The 14,921-nt window shown below is 28.9% G+C and overlaps 1 protein-coding gene across 1 annotated transcript in view; it reads left to right on the forward strand.

Annotated features, from left to right (window-relative positions):
• Positions 1-3,759: 3,759 nt before the first annotated feature.
• LOC111035189 overlaps positions 3,760-14,921 on the forward strand; it is a 148,641-nt gene continuing 137,479 nt past the window's right edge. The window contains exon 1 of the mRNA XM_022316714.1: positions 3,760-4,015. The gene's annotated coding sequence lies outside the window, so the exon portion shown is untranslated. The remainder of the gene's footprint in view (positions 4,016-14,921) is intronic.

The following is a 14,921-nucleotide window of genomic DNA, read 5'->3' on the forward strand; positions in this document are numbered from 1 at the left end:
GGAGATATTTAAAATTTAAAATCTAATATTGAATGACTTAAGAAATACATTTGATAAAAGTGATGGTAATTTTCAGTTAACTTTGTGATGAACTCAAATATGTTTTCAAAAAATGTAAGCAATTAACAGACTGTGGTACAAAGTATGATTGTATTGCCGTAAGTTAGATTTATTTTGATAAAAAAAAAACAGCCAGGATAGAATCCTTATGGTATAATTTTAAGAAATTATTGAAAGAAAATTACCCATGGTTCTCGCAAGGAGATGACCGAGATTATTAAGTTCATTCAAAACCATTAAAGTCGTGTTAAATATAAGCATACAAAGGCGAACAGAGCATTGATAAATTGATAAACGTCAACTGCTATTAAACTACCTACTCGGTAAAATCCAAAAATTATCCTAAAAATGTAGTCATTCTGTAGAAGGACCGTTAGTTTTTTAACATTCAGCCCAAAACAATAAACTAAAGTAAGGCAAATAAAAACATCGGTACATGGTAAAGGGTTTGAAGGGGTTTCCCGGCGGGCCTATATCCAGATCTGAACAAATGTTTAATGTAAGAGCCCTCACTTCCCGTGTACCAATAAACGCAAAACCGTTTGGATGGTAGATACAGGTAGACGACAGTGCCAAGGGTCTTGCAAATTTATACCCTCTTACACGACCTATATACATTTTTAATTATCATAAGAATAATATAATACAGTTGTTTCGCGATCCATGTGTAGGTACAATAGGTATCGATTGTTGAGAGTGAGTGGTACCTATGTACAGGTGATCGTTAAAAAATTGATGAGACACTCCGCTTGTTTTTGACAATAGATTTGTAGAATTAGGACTCGAATGTTGGAACAGCTGTCTTAGTTCTTTGGTCATACAATTTTGAAATATTTTAATGGGAATGCAACAGTAGTTTTGTACTACAAGGGCGTGTAACTTAAAACGAATAACCGTAGATACTTGGAATTTTTGTAAAATGTTCATGTTAGAATTTTCTGTACACAATACAATTTTTCAAAATATTTTCAAACATTTTGAGCTTTTTACCTTTGACTCTTCAATTTTTTAAAGTTTTTTTTCATTAAATATAAGTGATATTTACATAAGTTAAAAAAAACGAAAGTATACCTGCAATGTATTGCAGTATGGTCACGATTTTCACAAGCCACATAGATTAATTTTCCATTTGCTTGTTGACGCATTGTTATTAATAAAAATCGGCAATATAATGATGTCGAATAAAACCAATTAAATATATAACATACCAAATCGTTTATTTGTGTAAATCATATGAGGATTCACAGCATAACATTTTAACATTCTTATAATCTACAAGTACCTATACATTACGAACGACTGCAACCCGATTCGGTAAAACCCGATTGTGCAGGATCAATTTTGTTTTTGGATTGATACCTAGGTACAGGAAAAATTGTCTGTTTCCACATTGGACGGCACTTAGGTTTAACCGCGGTGGTTACCTACCAGATCAGTCCAATCACACCTGCGGATTACGCATACTCCTAGCAGCAAACTCGACTGCACAGCTGCAGCCTGCACTTGAGATTTTAATTCACCTGTTTTCAAACTCGGACGTCTCGATCGAAACTCTTAGGTAGTCTGACGTGTCACCAGGGACGTACTCGATGTCGGCCGAAGTAAACCACACTGCGATCTTCGGCATCGATCTAGAACGGCGTCTCAGCGGATCCGCGAGATCTGTTGCACGTCCTCATCGACCGACTGAACCTGCAGCGGCGACGAGACGGGCGATGTCTCGATCTTGACTTCGGCGGCATCGGGCGTCATTATTGCCGCGTTGACCAACGGAATATAAGTAAAGGAACCAAGTGGCCCGACCGAAACCGTTTACATTGAGTCGCAGATAGACGGTGAATCGATCGATACTTCCTGCATCGTGGCGGCAGATGACGACTCGATTCGGGTGCATCGCGATAGATTCGGCAGATGGCGGAGATGTATTCTGTACGGTAAGTGCAGTGGTGATCATAGATATCTTATATGCACTTTATGTATGTATTATTGCACACAAGGAAAGTGCGTTATAACTTAAAAAAATCAAATGAATTATTCGTATATAGTGTTTGTTGTAACAATAATACAGAAATAATATTATGCTGTGAGTCAGTGACACAACAATTAATAAATATATAATATATATATAACACTTTATAAGCCACCCAAAGCAACACGATTTAAAAAACTTTTGTCTCGAGAATAAATGTATATTTATATTATTACTTATTATCAAAATTTTTTTTGAAATTTAAAAAAATAATTTATTGTGATGCCAAGGATTTGAACGAGTTAGGAAAGTTTACTCTGCGAGCGTGCTAAATTCCCCGTTTCTAAACGTATTCTAATACAACCCATTAAGTATTAAGATATAATTCCATATATTATTATGTTCAGTTAAAAAAAAAAAATTGGTAATCTTAATATTTTGGTACCTATTTGATATGATGATGGTATAAGTAAATAATTTAATAGTTAAAATTTAACTTATATTGAATATGAAGTACATAGCTTAAAGTTTATTTAACTATTTTTAAATAATATATTTTATAAAACATTCAATAAAAATATAAGGTGTACTTTGGCACCTTTATTTTTTCCGTATCTTATTAACCTACCTAAAAAATGCACAAACTCGAGATGGCCGATACATAAAAGTCAAAATATGTTATCAATAATATATTAAGATATATTTCTATTGACGAAAAGTATTAGTGTCAATAAAATTAAAGATTACTTCCCCCCATAGCTAAAGACCGTAGTCCATAGGCCAATTTGGGTTTCGCAAATCAGCAGTTTGATCTCGAGGTTTGTGTCTGCATTGTTGTTTTAATGTATGCTCTCATCTGCGAAAGTGGGTGATTGTAGTCCTTAGGTTTTATTGTGACGTGTTGGGTCCAGGTTTGGCGAAGATTTAGTAAAAGTCTTAAGTATTTTGATTAATAAAATATGAATTATTAAAAGTCGGTTTTCTATTTTTGTTCATACATAGGTTAGCCTTTGATATGAGCGTAACAACTCAACTGGTACATACTAAAATATACTGGTAAGTACTAGTGGGCCAAGTCATACTTAAACGGTCCGAAGTATGTATGTAAGCTGAAACAAAAAACAATAATTAACTGAAAAAATACATAAGACATAATCATTCCCCTCCCATCACCCATATAATGTAAACCCTATAGAATTAAGCTCCGGCGTACAATAATTCAGATTTACACTACTCTAAATTATTATCGGATAACCATAACCTAACATACACCCATTGAAAATAACACCTATACCGGCTATTTAAAATATTATATCTGACACGGCGTGACGTTATCACCCCGCTCGTGTATAAGACATACAGTAGACGTTATCTGGACCGACGACTTGTCGAAAATTGAGTCGGATATTCGTTGGATTATCCGTGATTTAATCGAACCCCGTTCGTCGGTCTCCCAAAAGTCGCGATTAACGGCCGCGATGAACTTGCGAGCGGGAGAGACGTTGTTGGAAACGGGCTCGAATGCGCGGATCCCAGCTGTAATGACGGGTCTAATGAAGGTCGCGGCACGCGGACGCAGGTGGCCGACCACCAACGCCACCGCCACCGCTGCCCTTCGTCGAGGGTCGACGTCGCGCGATCATCCCCCGCACTTGCTTCCCTTACGCCATCGCTCAGCGTGGGAGCTTTATATTATTTTTTTCCGGGCGGTTCAGTCGTGTCGCCGTCGTAGCGCATCACAGCCGCGTGCTCCGTCCTGCGTTTACCGGCTCGCCGTTACGCCCGTCGCTGTTCGGGGTTCGCGCCACGCTTCCGTCGTCGGATTTGTTAATTTTTGTTTTTGGTTTTTTTCTGGTTTTCCAATTGTTGTTTCACGTGCAAATTCTTTTTCCGACCACTGACGTTTTTTTATGGTGAATTTTTCTTTCGATCGTTAGTGCTCACCGACATCACAGTGTTTATTGGATTCAACTTCTACCGTGGCTCGTGAGTGCTTATGATTTTGAATTATAATATACATATATTATACTTATAATGTCCACCGTCTCGTAGTAATTGTTATCATTTAGAAATAAGTAATAACTCTGTTTACTATATAGTTTCTAGTCGTATATACATTAGTACATTACCACATAGCTACTTACCCATGTGGCTATTTGTATAATATTTCTGGACGAAAAAATATGGCCAATTTCATCCCACCTCCCTCTTTACACGACAAAATCCTAAACTTATCAAGATGAGCTCAAAGGATAAACTGAAAAAAAAACTGTGTGCTTGTCACAGAGTAAACAGAATTAAGGATTTAGAAAAATGTTAAAATAATATAAGATATTTTTTGTATCTTTTGGAAAATTAATTATGCATGGTAAAGTTATCTTCAACACTCACCACCGTAATGTAAGTAAACGGTGACGTCATTTAACTTCAAATGAAATACATTTTAAAAAACGTGTTACCTTGCAGATTGTACTTCTAATAATATATAAAGAAAAAAAAAATCCGGTAATTCATTAATTCAATAGGTCACTCGGCTATTTGGGTTTAAAATATTATAGCATTTCATCTTTGGTATAATATTATATTATTCAACATGCGTGAGTACCTACTGTGTGCTATATGTCTTAATGGAAATCCCATATCAGTCTGGCTGATATTTTCGTGGCATGGGTGCCTAATGTTTATGTATGAGATTATATTGATATTAAATTATGCACCTTAACTTTAAGCTAAAATATCGTAAAATTTAAAATTAAATTGAAAATAACACTTACCGTGCCTGTTTACTTTATATATTTTAATCCAAGTTGAAATATGTAAAATAAGTACTAATGCTGTAAATTTGTTTTTCATTCATCAATGAACATGCCACCTTAACAAAACTATTTTTTTCCTACAAAAATAAGTGTTTGATTTTATGCAAACACTTCATATTATATAAGAGCAACAGAAGAAAATGCAAATGACAAACACATTCAAATTCTATAGTGGAATTTTAACTAAGACTTAGGTACCTTAGGAAAATGATTAGTAAGTCGTCAATTGATCACTAGTCCAAACTCAAAGTATAAATCTATACATGTATTACTGATGACATAACGTTTAGGTTAAAATTTGGTATTTATAGATTTTAAAGCAATATAAATGTTTAGGAATTAGAGCACTGAACTACCTTGCAATCGATTGTTTTCGATAAAATTATTGTTATCTTGGATTTAGAGATTGACTTTGATTTTACCTTATTTTTTATCATACAAATTGATCTACAATTTGTAGTTAAAATTAAAGATAGTGTCACTGAATACAACTTTTTCCTTCCTTCATGTACTCATTTACACCAAGATTAGATTTAAGATGTGCCTACTAGAGTTAAATAACTGTGCAAGGATTTATAACATTTTTCATTTTTACCTGTCTACTATTGGATACTAAATGTAAGCTAAGTAAGCTTTTCAGGCTTTCAGCATTTACTTAAGCTTTTGTAAGAGTTTTATAGAGTTTTTTTGAAAATATATTCAAAAGAACATTTTTGGAATGTACTATTAAGTTTAAAACTTGTTAGGTAATAAATCAATTTCAAATAAATCATTTCTTATTTCTAGCAATGTGTGAATGCTGATATAGTATTTACTTTTAAATATCCTCTTTTTACAATAATCAATACATAATTCAATATTAATTCAATGCCTTTGCTGGTTTTTTTTTTAAATTTATAAACAATTTCCTATCTAATTTATTAAAATTATATTCCAGCATCAATCAAATACTTTGATGTAAAGAATGAATGATTCCTAAGCAATATCTAGCTTTGTCTAAGGTATTACACTAGATCACTGGTCGCTGATACATATTAATTATTATTAAAATTTTTCAAAATAAAAAAATCGTCTATGAAATAATACATTTTTTTTTATTATCATTAGATTTATTCCACAAAATAAATATAAGACACATATTACTATAATATATTATTACATATATTATTTATTTCTTTGAAGAAGTGTCAATGATCAAAGCTGCCTTTAGTAAGTGTATTACTTTTAATTTATAGTATTGATTTTATATAGGCTGTAAACTTTCGTTTTTTTATTGACAACTGTAAATTTAACATTAAATTATTTAACTTTAATCATGTATAAGTCCTAAAAGTTGTAATTTTAATTTAACAGATTTTAATATATTTATTTAAACCTCATGCCAGATCTCCAGCTATAATTATTATTCCAACTGTTATTCGATTTGGTTTTAATTATATAAAAAGTAATTAATAAGAATTTTTTTTAAAATAAAAACTCTTTTATAAGAAATTTGTTTCTTAAATTAATAATAACTTAGGTACATTTAAAAATACATAACATTTTGTTCGTGATCTCATATGATAATGAAAAAAAAATTATAAAGTTTAAATTGACCGAGTATGTTTTCATGTTTTTTGTTATCATTTTGAAAACTTTCATATATATGAATGTTCTATAGCTCAATTTCACCTGAACATTTTTTTGTATTGATATTTTTGACAAAGTTACAACTTCAACATTATTTTATACAATAATACAATTAAAATTATGTATTTAGAACTATGCCTAATTATGCGTATTTAAAAATTGATTTATTACATTAATAGTTACTTGTTTGAAGATGAATATACACTTTTATTTGATTGTTTTAATTTATATTTTTAACTCAGTGTTATAGAGTTATATCGTTGAATGAAAATATAGTCAAGTGACAAGTAGTTATTGAACGTCTTTTAATCGTAAACAACATATTATTTGAGTATCTTAAAACTACCTCTATTGTGTTAGTGCACTGTACTATGGAGTATTGCTAATAATTTGCTATTACCTACATTATTATTATAGTTGTTGGACAAACTTTATTTAGTTTTTATACATTTAAAAATGTACTGTACTTGAAAAAAAAAACGGTGTGCTTTTATTGTAATCAAAATAATGATAAATTATTATGCTGTGGTCTTAGATGATGTTCCATATAATAACAATAGCTTGAACACAGTTAAGTCTAAGAAATAAATTACTTCAATATTTAATTAAAATTATTCATCAAATGACATTTGTTCAACATGAGTGTAAAGTGTGTGAAAAGGTGTTTCAAACATGATATTTAGAACATTGATGTAGACACAGTTAATCATGTGAGTTATTATTTTGATGTATTTTTTTAACTGTCATAGTTTTAGATCATCTTAACTACATTTTTTGACTGGCGTGCTTTTATATAGGTAGCGAACATTTTTGAAATATTGACATAAAACACTCTTGCCACCTACAACACTATGCATTTATCAATTTTTTCAAATGTTCATAACAATGAGAGATGTATTCAATTTATTTTTTTTTGGTCGAAAAAAACGCCAAGCGAAGACAACATCTGGACTTTTAATACGATTTATTGGTATAACACGTTACATTTCCCCCCTTTGCCAACCACTAAACTTATTGTATTATAATTTGAAACAAAAATGGAAATAATATTATGCTATTGAATAGCTTTTGTTAAATGCCAATGTTTTAGCCCAAACAATGGTTGTGGCTGGCTAAGCAAACTAAATTTCATCATAAAATAATTTATCAGGCAGACTTTGAATAAAATTATAAAATTATATCCTTTGTATGTATTTTATATAATAATCATGCATAATAGTTTCATATTTGATTTTTAACATTTCTGGTGTAACGGCCAATTGAATAGGCATTTTTACTACATCCGAGTGTATGTATGTTTGCTTAGAATATAATTATTGATTGTTTTCATATAAAATGTTTAGAATGATTTTGGAGAAAGGTTTGAAAATAAACAAATCATACATTTTCTTGGAATTATATTTCCAGGTAATAGCACAAGTTTCGTTCTTGGTTTTTCTTGAGAGTTTTGCCATTATTCATTGTGTGTTGTTGTCTGTTTTATTTCTACAACTCGGTTTAGCAAGCATTAGGACTCGATACTACCAGACGTGTTTTACGCAAAAAGATTTATTGGTAGTAACTAATGTTGATCCAAATTAATCAATATTGAAATTTGAAGTGAAGCTACGAGAAAAATGTTTACGTTCAATTAATAAACAGCATAATTAAAATAGCTGAGTATTGCTTGGCTAATGTCAACCTATACTGTACACAGCACAACGCGTATCGATAAATAATTCAAAATTAATATACATTGTAACAACTAACAATGTGTTTGTTATGTTTACCCTTACATCCATTATAAGTCATAGTGTTTAACTGAAAATTATAGATGGATAATGTGTTTAATATAATTTTAAATTCCGAAGACTATTGAAATAATTTTAAATGTATTACATGTTTAGTAGATGATTACAAATATATTTATAAAATAACGTCAACAGAATAAGTATTTAGAACAAATATTTCTTCAAGTTGCCGACAGAAAGATTTTCTTCTAGATTTTTAACATGTCTAAAAGGTTTTTAATGATCATAATTTAATACTTTTTTTGTATGTGCAGATAATGGCATATTAAAGAATGCTTTACTATTATGTATATACTATAGGCGATTCTTTTAATTTTAGTGAACACTCATTTTCTCAAAATGTATTAAAGTTTTAGAAAATATTTTGGTCACATAATTTGATCTCATTACAAACAAAATTGTTGATACATAATAATGTTTTTACCATTTTTATTGTCACTATTTTTTTTAAAAAGTTTTTTTGTTAGTTGACCCCATTTACATTTTTCATGAGCTTTCCGAGTTCAAATTTGATGAAATTGAATACTTAAAGTTTATACAATGACGATTTATCATCAAAGATTTTTGTTATATTGATAATATGTGATCATTATTAACTGTAGAAATTAGACTCAATTCGCAATTACTTAAAATGAAATTGTCTATGCACGATGAAATTTTCAAAACATTATGGATAACTAAGCTATTTTTAGGTATTTCAGATTTAAAATTTTGATTACAATTTTTTTTTAAATGTTAATATAAATAATTATGTTGGATCAAAAAGCTTCAAATTATAATACACAAGGTTTCTGACAAGTTGAAATAAGAAATATAAAAAAAAATATCGACACATAGATAAATAATTGTTTTAAGTATTTTATGTAATAATTTTGTGTGTGATTATGACAAAATCATGAAAATTTGAAAAATTATTTTGGTGTTCAAAATGTCAAACATTCATAATAGTGCCCTACTCAATGTCTAGTTACACTTAATAGCTACTAAATAACAGCAGAGCAGTATTCCCTGTTTTTCATTTGATAGTTTAAATGGAATATTTTTCTAAGAATATCTATGTACAAAAACTAAATTTCAAACTGTAGCTCTTTATTAATTAGATATTGTCTTAAGTTTAGTCAAGCAGAGACAGCAGCGTAGTGGACCAATATTTTGCTAGGTATCCCTTAACATCTTCATCCCGCTCAACAAAACTTATAACTAGATAATGAACTTCTATTCTTAAATTCAATTTTTGTGCATCGAAATTCTTAGAAAAATATCCCACTTCGAAAAACAAATCAAAAATATTCTCGGTACCTACCTAGTTTTTCAATAAACTTACTCAATGTTAGTTCTCAGTAAAACGTACACAGTAATACTTTTTCATAATATTAATGAAATCATAAACAATCATAACAGTACAATATAGTACACTTAACATAGGTGATACGTGTGTCATGTAATATATTTTATATACAGAGTTTCACCTATGATGTATTTAATAATAACTAGGTAACTGTATTAAAAATTACAATAGTATGGAGACTTTTTGATAATAATTCTATTGTATACTATTTTCCATTTCATGTCATCCTATATCTAATAATGATGTCTGCATACGATATAATATTTAAAATTGAAGTATTAAGTTTTTTCTTGTTTAGAAGCATAATATGCCCAAATCATTTTATTTCACTTTCAAACTATTTATTTACTTCGCGTTTAATCGTTCTATGCGGAGTATCAACGTGCCTATTTCTCGATTTTCATTATTTATATATTTTGAAAACTGGAAAATTGTTTCATGGGATATTTCTTTTAAATTAATTTTCTGCACACACCTGCAGTTTCCGTGGTGTTGATTCTTTCTTCTTTTTTTATATTGTTCCAAACTTATATAACTGTTTTATAAATTGTTTTCGTACTCTTTTTGTTGATAATAACAGCAGAACGGATATCAATTGATTTTACTCAGAAAACATCATATTGTCACGTATCTTCGATGACCATATTTTAAAGACTCGTTTAAACAACTATACACCAGTCCAATTTGTACTTCACGTCAAATCATACGTATTAACAAGACACATACACACACATACACAGACTTACGTTACATATATGGTATATGTAACACAGACGAATGATATACAAGTTCATTTTGGCACCAATTTATTTAGCTGCTCTTCTTTTTCCACTACGAAGCGACCAATATAAATTGCGAAACGTGAATGGAGGAACAATTTGTAATGCTCAAAAATAAATACACACACATATCATATATATATATATATGCTTTATAGTTTAAATCTATAAATATAACACGACTGGAATTATTTTTCACATAAGTAATACAATTTTCAAAATATTTTAACAATGAATTAAATAATTGTTTTCTGGGTACAAATATTATGTACTATTTTTGAGACAAAAATTTCATGTTCATATTTCCTAAAATTGATTACTTATGTTATAAATTAATAACTATGTGATAAAACAATCATCATTAATGTACTTAAACGTCTTAAACAATCATCATAAATGTACTTAAACAATCGTTTAATATATATTTTTTAATAATTTATTTATTAATTAAAAAAGTAACTAAGCCGTTTTGCAATACATATCCCAAATTATGTCATATACTTTACAACAACACGATATGAAATAAGTTTGAAGCTGTACAGTTGTTATATAAAAAATAGATATTTGTAGTTGATTTCGCATCTGTGTGCCATTCAAGACAATACATTTAACATAAAACAACTGAGTCAGTTTTATAAAAAAATTGTTACATTATAATATGTGAGTAGTTTATAGTCTTTGTAACTTTTGAGATTTTTAGGTTGTATTTTGCTTACACCCTCACTAGGTACTTTTATTTATTTCACCAACTTCCAAACGGTTGATTCTTATTTCCATTTCAGTTGGTACCGGTTACCTTGTAAATCCAAAGACTTTCTTTGAATTAGATAAATGAAGTCTTGTGATGTACCCCAAGCTTTAAATATAATCCAGCGCAGCTTTTAATAAATATCTGCTTTTATCCCACAAGTGTTTACGCTTGAATGGAAATATCTCTGAAAATATCATTGTATCATTTTACGCAGATTACGTTTAAAACTTTTATAATTTATCTAATATGTTATCTGCAATATATATGACAGTGAAATATTATGTCTATTATTCTTTATTTCTTGATACTTAATATAATTCTGATTGATTTGGACATTTAGATACCTGCTGTGTTAAAATAATTATTTTTATTTTTTCTAATGTCTAGCTTTTGCCTTTATTTTATAATTTGTAGCTATTTCATAAGATACCCCAAACAATTGTAGATAAGTTACAATTTGTTGCAACATGACCAACTTCTTGAATTACATTTTAAGCTTCATATTATTTAAATTGTATCGCATGAACATATCATTCCAAAATGAGTATCAAAGTACACATTACATATTTTAGTATTGGTCAGTTAAACTAATATTAAACAATAAAAAAATAATATTGTTTTACTAATAATTAGTGAAAGAATTGTTATGAATTTTCAAGATTAATCCACTAAATGTAGCTTATAAGTTATAATAATACGATTTAGAAAGTCGTTATGTAATTAGGTGTACATTGTATACGGTGAACCAAAGAAATGCTGCAAAATAATCGATCACTCTGCCAGTTGCCACTCATGGATATTAATTGCTTAGCTATACCATGCTGTGAAGATTGAGAGGGTTTTATGAATTTTAATGTGACAAATAAAATAGCTATTTCAAATTTTCTATATTCTAAAGTAACTAAATAGGGGAATCCTTTAAGATGAATTCGAACAAAGTACGAAAATGATTAATTTGTGTCTTGTGTTTTTTTTAATGGAAAAAATTATTTTTTTATAAAACTAACCAAGATTTTTTTTATCAAGTATAAAAAAAAAATAATTTCGTCATGAATGAATACTTTGTTTTTGTATATTTTTTATATACCTTTAGGCTTTAATTGTTTAATGAAACATCCACGTTTGTAAAATGACCGTAATGTATTTTTTAACAGATTATTAGAATAATAGCATTAAGTTATACTATTATTTATTACGTATGTAATTTATATTAATATTAAAATACAAAAGAAATATTATATAAATAATATAATGAATTAATATATTGGTTAAATTATAACAATAATTAAAGAGGAATATTGTTTTTTGGTGAAAAATCAAGATGACAACATAAACTGAAAACCGCAGGGAGGAAGAAAATTGGTAAACTATTTGAATCATTCATAAATACAAACGAGACAAAAGACTGGCATGCTTGTGTATAAAATTGGTAGTCTTCATTTTCTTTTCGAATAATAATTTGACCATTTTTTCCTCTTTTCTTGCTATGTATACTGTATAGGTTGCTTTCTTAACAACGGACGTCGTAAATGACATTTCTGACACCTCAACTCAATGACAAACACTTGCACTATAAAATTATTGCATGTTTCAAAAAATCTCGTTTGAAGTTACGTTGAATATTATACAAGACAGGTATTATAAGAAAATAACAATTTTTTTTTGTAAAGTTTTTTTTTTTAATAACTAACACATTCATCGAATATTTTTTTTTTACGTAATATATTATTAAAAAGTAATTCGTTTTGTATTATTTTACTATAAAATAAAAACTAGCATCTCCAAATATAAGTAGAAAACCATTTTCCATTATCCGTTAATAAAATTAGAGCTTTGAAAATACTATAAAAATATTATAACGGGCAAGTCTATGATTAAAGAGTGTTAAAATTAAAATTCTATTGATATCTATTTTTAAAATTCTGTTTAACTGGTCAGTGATCATTGATCAGAACAATTTTTTTTTTTAATTGTTAAGTGTTCTTGACAACTTCTTTAAACTTATTGATAACATTTTTCAACATTCTTAAACAGTTTAACAGTTTTGATCAGTATAATAAAGTATATAACTAATCCAATTATTATAGATTTCATCAAATACGGTTTTTTTTAGTGTTGTAAGTGGTAAAGTTATTGATAATTATTGTGCTTTTTAATAGGTAGGAATATTCGTATTTTTAAGATCATTAATTAAACTAATTATAATAATGATTAGGATATTTTGTTTGAATTTTTAATCATCTACTTGACTATATGAAGAATGTGAGTACTCACTACTCAGTCGAGTATTTAAAAGTGTTCCATCCTAAAGTACTTATATTGCTTATATTGTGTGTAAATTGAAAAACTTTCGAAGATATACTGGTAAGGATCTTATTATTGTGTTAGAGTGACTAAAAGGATGGAAATCGATTAGTCACGTTGAAAAGGTATAGTCTTTTGACAGAATGTTTTAGCGTTATCAGTGAATACCATTACCTAATACAAACTTTTTAAAGTCTCCTGTGGTTTTCTGTCTTTGCCAGAGTGAAATGATGCTTTGTTTACAGATTGGGAATCGACTTATTTTAGGACCTTTTTGATATTCAAATATGCGAAACAAACAGCCTACAACTTGCTCATAATATAGTTAAAGGCTTTTAACAGAATATACTGTTTTAATTTATCTAGAAATAGTGAATTGTAATTGTTATTGCAATTGTAGAGTTATTGGTATGTATTTCTTAGTATATTTCTTTTTTTATTGTTAACACTTTTTATAGCGTTATTGAATGCAAATCATATAAAATAAATGTACATTGTTTTAATTTTATTAATCAAAATATTTTTTTTCAACTATTAGAATTTATAATATAATAAATATAATCTCAACTCAACTGTTTCGGATAAGTTGTTCATAGAGTTGTATGAGGTAATAGGTTATTTTATATTAAACATATTTTTGAGGGAAAGTGGTTACCATTTTGCTGTACAGTAGATGACTAGTGTGTCATTATAATGAATGTGTTAAATAATATTTATAGTATTCAATATCATTTAATTCATTCTGAGCGGAAATAGTCGCCGTCGGTCAGTCTATACTGCTTTATCAAGTATATTTAATGGTAGGTTTTTTTAAATAGTTATTCAAGCATGAAGTAACTTCTTTTTAGCTATCTAATCAAATCTAATAATTTATAAATAGATAACTCATGAATCATATTAATCAAAGACATCAGTTCTTAATAATTTTTTTTCTACTTTAAATTATTTTTATAAAAAATGTCGACGATAATGTTTGAGTACAAATTAATTCGTTTATTCGTTATTTGTTTTTATATTATATGACACCGTAGAAAGTGGCAAAACTGTAGCATAACACTTAAAATGCTCAACGTTGTGTAGCTTGCGTAATAACAATAATATTTTCATTACAAACTTGATTCCAAACAGTTTAATAATGTGATACGGAGAATTGAGTTCTAGTGTCGTTTTGTTACATAAAAATCACAATAATAATTGCTAGATGTTGAAATGTACGGTTTCTCGCATAGAAATAACGCGTTTCTAGGGTGACAGCAACGATAATTATTTCGCTCAAACGGATAGCATATAATAATAATATTACAGTAGTAGGTATAGGTACTGCGATTGTGGCGTTAAACGTTACAATAATAACAGCAACAACAACTTATAACAATAAACGGTAGTCGCAATAACAATAATAATAATAATAACGCGGGGTGAGTGTAACAACAGTGTATCGTGTTATATCAAGTGGCGTGGGGGGGGGGGGGGGG

Source organism: Myzus persicae, unplaced genomic scaffold, assembly GCF_001856785.1.
Source record: "Myzus persicae strain clone G006 unplaced genomic scaffold, MPER_G0061.0, whole genome shotgun sequence".
NCBI lineage: Eukaryota > Metazoa > Arthropoda > Insecta > Hemiptera > Aphididae > Myzus > Myzus persicae.